This window comes from Mastomys coucha, unplaced genomic scaffold (genome assembly GCF_008632895.1).
Source record: "Mastomys coucha isolate ucsf_1 unplaced genomic scaffold, UCSF_Mcou_1 pScaffold3, whole genome shotgun sequence".
In the NCBI taxonomy this organism is placed as follows: Eukaryota; Metazoa; Chordata; class Mammalia; order Rodentia; family Muridae; genus Mastomys; species Mastomys coucha.
In genome coordinates, this window is record NW_022196909.1 from 7,284,484 (window position 1) to 7,290,321 (window position 5,838).

A 5,838-nucleotide genomic window follows, 5' to 3' on the forward strand; every position below is an offset into this window, starting at 1 on the left:
AGAGGGGGAGGAGGGAGACAGTAGACGATTTTACTGTTTCAACCAGAGGGCTTAGGTGCTTTGGTAACTGAGTCTAAAAAGTCCAGGGAGCTTCGGGAGAAACTTTAGAAACAGAACATTTGCTTCCTTTGCTTTGTAAACAACAACAACAAAATTATGCATAGGAAACAAATGAACACTTCTCCAGTCAGCAGGGATGTCATTTGCTGGAAAGTGCTGTCTTAATGGCCTTGCAGATAATTCTGGATATGTAGAGGTGATACAATAGAATCTGACAAGTGTCTTAAAGGTTTGCAATGTAGAACTGAAACTATATGAATTGACAAACTATCCACAATCTATCTAACTCATCTAAAATCCACTGGTCTATCTTAAACTTGGTATGTATTTTTTTTCACCTATATATGTTTTTTTTTTTTTAACAGCTTGCATTAAAATCCACTGAGCTTTGGCCATCTTTCAAATGGCAGATAACAGACTTTATTTTAACAGTATTTTAAAAAAACATATTTGGGGTTGGAGAGATGGCACAATGGTTAAGAGAATTGACTGCTTTTTTAGAGGTCCTGAGTTCAATTCCTAGCAACCACACAGTGGTTCACAACTGTCTGTAATGGGATCTGATGCTCTCTTCTGGTGTGTCTGAGGACAGTGACAATGTACTCATATATAAAATAAATAAATCTTTTTAAAAAATTCTATTTGTTAAAATCATTTCTAATCTTATCACATATATATAATCAATCTTTAAAAAATCCTATTTGTTAAAAATCACTTCTAATCTTATCAGGAAAATCTGTATACATTGTGTGTGGTACTACATGCATACTTTCAAAAATTTGCTTTTCACTTGAAAATTCTAACCCTGGGTAACAAATACTGCAGACTGTTTTCCTTAAAATGACAGGCTTGCTTGATCATTTTTATGGAATTGTCTACCTAAGTTTGGAGAACCATAGCCCTGTCAGTCATCCTGGTTCTGGGAGGGAAGTAGGGATTCTCTCACAACTTAGACAGCTGCACAAGTCCTTTTCCTCAGAGCCACAGGACTGAGCAGTAGCCAAGAACCTCATGCATATGCATTTTGTAGTGGTCACAGTCCCTAGGGGGGAAAATTAAAAACATATACTCATTTACCCTAGATGGGTTAAAGAAAAGCAAGAAATGATTTTTTAAAACCAAGTATAGAAAAATCTCTTAAATTCCCGAGTCTCTTTAATCTAGAGGAAATCTTTTAGAGATACAAGCACATCCTCCCAATGTCCTATTCCTGTCTGAGGCTCACCAGTTTGACTCCTAGATCTGCACCTACTGGGTCCTGTCTTCCATCAACATATATGGCTTTATCTAGTCAGCCATGCTATGAAACTCCCGGTTGAAACTCCTGTTTGCCTGAGAGAGATGGGATGGCAGAGACCTGGGATTGTCACGCATTTGGGAGTCTGACAGGGGAGGATCACAAGTTGGTGGTTAGCTTGGGTTACAATACTGAGACTCAGCCTCAAAACCACAACCAAATAGCAGCAGACTCTTGCATGCTCCTGAACCATTTAATCTTCACCCTTGGTCCTGGGGACAAAATCAAGGACCTGGTGCATGATGGGAAAGTACCCCACCTTGCTGACAGTAACCAGCCCTCTTTATAGTTTGTGTTTTGAGATAGGGTCTCTCTAGGTTCCATGGACTGACTCTGATCTCACTGTATCTCAGGCTGGCCTTGAGCTTGTACTCTCTTGTCTCAGCCTCTCTAGTAGCCAGGGTTATTGGCCTGCACCAGGCCCTGTTTCCCTTGTCTAAGTGAAGTGCCAATACTGGCTGCACTGATTTCCTTGTCCTGATGTAGCTAGTAGATATGTTTTTTATCCTTGATTGAAATCCATTCTCCACACCATTTCCAAACTGACCTTTCTAAAATGCAAATATAAGCACACCACTCTCTTGATTACAAGACAGCTTTGAAACTAAAGGTCACATTGCCTCACCAGCTTCTTCCAGTCCTGGTCCCCTGCGCATGCCTCCTGCCCCTCACTACTTGTCGGGTCTTCCTCTGGTTTGGCTGTGGTGTGGCCCCTCCCCCTCGATGGCTCATATGCTGGATGGCACCTGACTCCCTGTGTGGTGCTACCCTGAATTCCCAACGTGGTACTGAGGTGGTGAACTTTTAGGGGTAGGGCCCAGTGTAGAGATGGTAAGGTCTTTAGGAAGGAAGAATGATGTCTTAGTGAGTTTTAATAAAAAGAGTGAGCCTGGTCTTGCCCTTATCTCTGGGTTCCTGTGTCCTGTGTCACCATGTGAACTCTCTCACTTCCTATCACTGTGGCATGAGTCCCTTCCCAGAACTGAACAGTCATGATGCTGTGGTCTTAAGTCTTCAGAACTGTGAGCTAAACAATCCGCTTCCCTTGAAAAGTGTGCTGCCTCAGCTATTCTGTTACAGTAATCCCGAGATCTGTGGCAGGCCTCTAAAAGCAGTGTGCAGATGAGGGTTCAGATCACAAACTGCTTAGGGACCACCTGGAGCGTCCTATAAACATGGCATATCTTATTCCTCAAACAAGACAGACAACACATAAAATCTAAAGCGTCAGGCATTTCACAGCCCTTAAAAGTTAGTGACAGCAATACCTACAATTACATTTATTGTTCACGATGCTAGGGACCCTTAAGCATAGCCCTCTTCTGAAGTGTTAGCAAATCCATCTTGACTTCCCCTAGAAGCACTGCAGGTGTGGCTGCTGTGTCACCCGTGCATTAGAGGGTGGCAGAGAGGAGAGAGGCTGGGTCTACACTCATAGTTCTGCCCTGTGAGTATCTGAGTGATTAGTAACCTAACACTCCCTGACAAATGTGAGCTTGAGACAACCCAGTCCAGCGCAGGGGGCCTGGACAGGCAACTAGCCTGAGACTTCCAGACCAGTATGGCTGAGTTCCTGAGATGGAGAGTGAGCCGGAGACTAGAAGAACCCCCCTTGGGACTATGGGTCCCAAGGGGAAGTGAGCCTGAGATAGATGACCTTGCATGGGGCCACCCCCATGGTGATCCCTGATGAGGAGCCAGCCTCAGATGACTACCAGACAGGTACCATAAGGACCAGAGAGATGACCCTTGCCTTGTATTACATTTCACCTTCCCTGCTCTAGAAGAATCCTAAATCAGACAGTATCCATACAAAGTCTATGTCTTGTATTTGGACCCATTTCTTTGAAGGGATTTAAATGAGTGAAGCATCTCCCTGGAATAGGTAAGCCACTGAGAAGCAGGCATTTAGAATATGCATGCTTTGTCTTTAACCTATTGCTGATTGGCACGTGTAGCATAAGAACCAGAGAATTTGGAGGGAAGTAAAAATGACAATATGCCAGTCTTGCACAGAAACACAAAAACCTCAGGCATTCCAATGCCAGGCACAGCAAGTCTCACTGGGTCCTTTTAACTTGTCAAGTGGTACAGGTGCAGAGGATCAAGGACAATTTGGAAAGCCTCCTTATTTCACAAGTCATTAAGGAACAAAGAAACAAGGATAGACCATGGCAGGTAAGGGGAAACAGTGGGGTACACCTGGAGTGTTCAACAGGGGGAGTCAAGAAGACAGTGAAACTGGTGGGACACAGGGACTTCATACAGACTCGGGGGGGGGCAGTGGAGAGAAGGTGGGCGGAGGTGTGGGACACAGGGACTTCACACAGACTTGGGGGGCAGTGGAGAGAAGGTGGGCAGAGGTGTGGGACATGGGGACTTCATACAGACTCAGGCAGTGGAAAGAAGGTGGGCGGAAGTTTAGTATATTTCAACAAATTATTTACCAAGCACACAATTTAAGGCCTGTTATGAAGATCAAGGGAGACTCAGACAAGATATCCTCCTTGAAAGATCTAGCAGGTCTGTAACAACCCAGATATTACCAAGGAAGTTTAAGTATAACTGTACAAGGAAGGATTGTGTGTGTGTGTGTGTGTGTGTGAGGGGGGTTCACTGGGAAAAAACAAAGGCATACTCTCTTTAAATACTAGCAAAAGTCAAAAGCAACACAGTGTTGACAGAGAAAGGTGTCTACAGTCCCGGGTCAGGCGACAAGCGCACAGTATGTGCTGTTAATGCCATAAACTTCCGTCCATTCCTACTCAAGTGGTTTACAAAGGCAGTGGCAATCCTAAGCATTTGTAGTTCACAGGCAGACAGCACGGTACTGGAAGCACCCACTTTGGGCTTGCCTCTACCTGTCGGCTGCTTGGACTTAGGCAAATCCCATCAACTGTGCACTTACTTCAGTTCCCACCTCTGCACAGTGGACATGGTAAAAGCCGCTTCTCCATCATGTCTTTGAGGATTGAGTTAATACAAGAAATATAGGTTAAATACATAGGACAGAGTCGTCACACACTAAATGTACAGTAAAGGGTGGGTGATGTCATTATTCCTGGTGTGAATTAGACAATTGACCAGTGTGGGTTCAGCACGAACCTCTAGGCATGTGGCAATGCTCTACTGCAAGGTCTTGGGTGGCAGTGTCTAGATCCCCCATCCAGGTTTCTGTATCTACAAAATAGGAAGCCTCCATCCCATGGAAACCTCCATCCCATGGAAGCCTCCATCCCATTGGCTTCTTGGGAGTTTTATTAGTGAGACACATATAACATTTGATATTATAGTTCTCTCCAGTTTGGAAAAGAAGAGGTGACAAGCCTCAGAATTTTAGAAAAAACTGGGAGATGATGAAGCACACAGAGATGAGCCAGCGCAGAGGCACGTGGGCTTAGAAGAGTCTCATCATTTTAAATGCACTGGCACCTAAGCTGCAGACAAGGAGGCTTCGAGGGCCTCACACAAGTCTAGTTTCTGCTGCTTTGGATGCAGCTCTAGAGAACTAAAAATGATAGCTGACATTTTAAGAACCTGGTTATAGAGTTCCAGTTTAAAGGGCACACACACAACCCTCTCTAAAAACACGCTTGGCAGTTGCCATGACAGCAGAAGGCGCCCTCACTAAGCTCTTTGTTATCCTGCAAAGGAGGATTTACAAAAACATGCTCATGGTAGACTCTTCACTAATTAAGTGGGAAAGGTTAAGATACATTTCTAGATCCATCTGGGTTTCACCTGTGCTGGGGCTCAGGAGAGAGCAAATGTTGAAATATGAATAAGTAAGAACGAAATAAGTAATAAGTACAACAAATATCATATCTAAGACTGAAACAAAGGAGGAAAACTTTTATTCCTTTCCTTTCATCATTACCATTTCCTAATGAGCCTCACCTTCCTATTTTAATGGAAGGGTTGGTTTGCATTACACAATATAGCTCTTCAAGTCTCTCTCACTAACATCCTAACACAATTTTGCTCTTTGTCTTGTCGATTTCAACTCATACATCCAAATGTTAAGGAGCTATAGTGAAGAAAATGGTTTCTAAATTAATGAGTTCATGTGGTTCCCTGCCTCCAGGGTAAGAGTAAGGGAAAGGGGACACTGGCAGAAGGAGCGGGGAGCAAGGGGCCTTCAGGGTGTGACAGTGTGGCCTCATGCTCCTCCAGCCTCACTAACCACCACACCCCATGCAGAAACCCAGCACCTACCAATTAAGTACACACTGACAACACTGACCGAGTGCCAACAGTGCCAGACCCTGCCCAGACCACCCATAGACCGGCTGAAGCTCCACTCTTACTCCATCTACAGACACCACTCATAGACCTGCTGAACCTCCACTCTCACTCCATCTACACACACCACCCATAGACCCTGCTGCAGCTCCACTCTCACTTCATCTACATATACCACCCATAGACCTGCTGAACCTCCACTCTGGCTCCATCTACACACACCACCCATAGACCCTGCT

At 44.5% G+C, this 5,838-nt stretch overlaps 1 protein-coding gene and 1 non-coding gene across 2 annotated transcripts in view; one reads left to right on the top strand and one right to left on the bottom strand.

Annotated features, from left to right (window-relative positions):
* Fig4 (FIG4 phosphoinositide 5-phosphatase) overlaps positions 1–5,838 on the bottom strand; it is a 92,908-nt gene that overhangs the window by 17,719 nt on the left and 69,351 nt on the right. The window lies entirely within an intron of this gene.
* On the top strand, positions 2,705–2,836 carry LOC116075579. Its single transcript, XR_004112620.1, has one exon. It is a non-coding gene; the product is annotated as a small nucleolar RNA SNORA17 (small nucleolar RNA).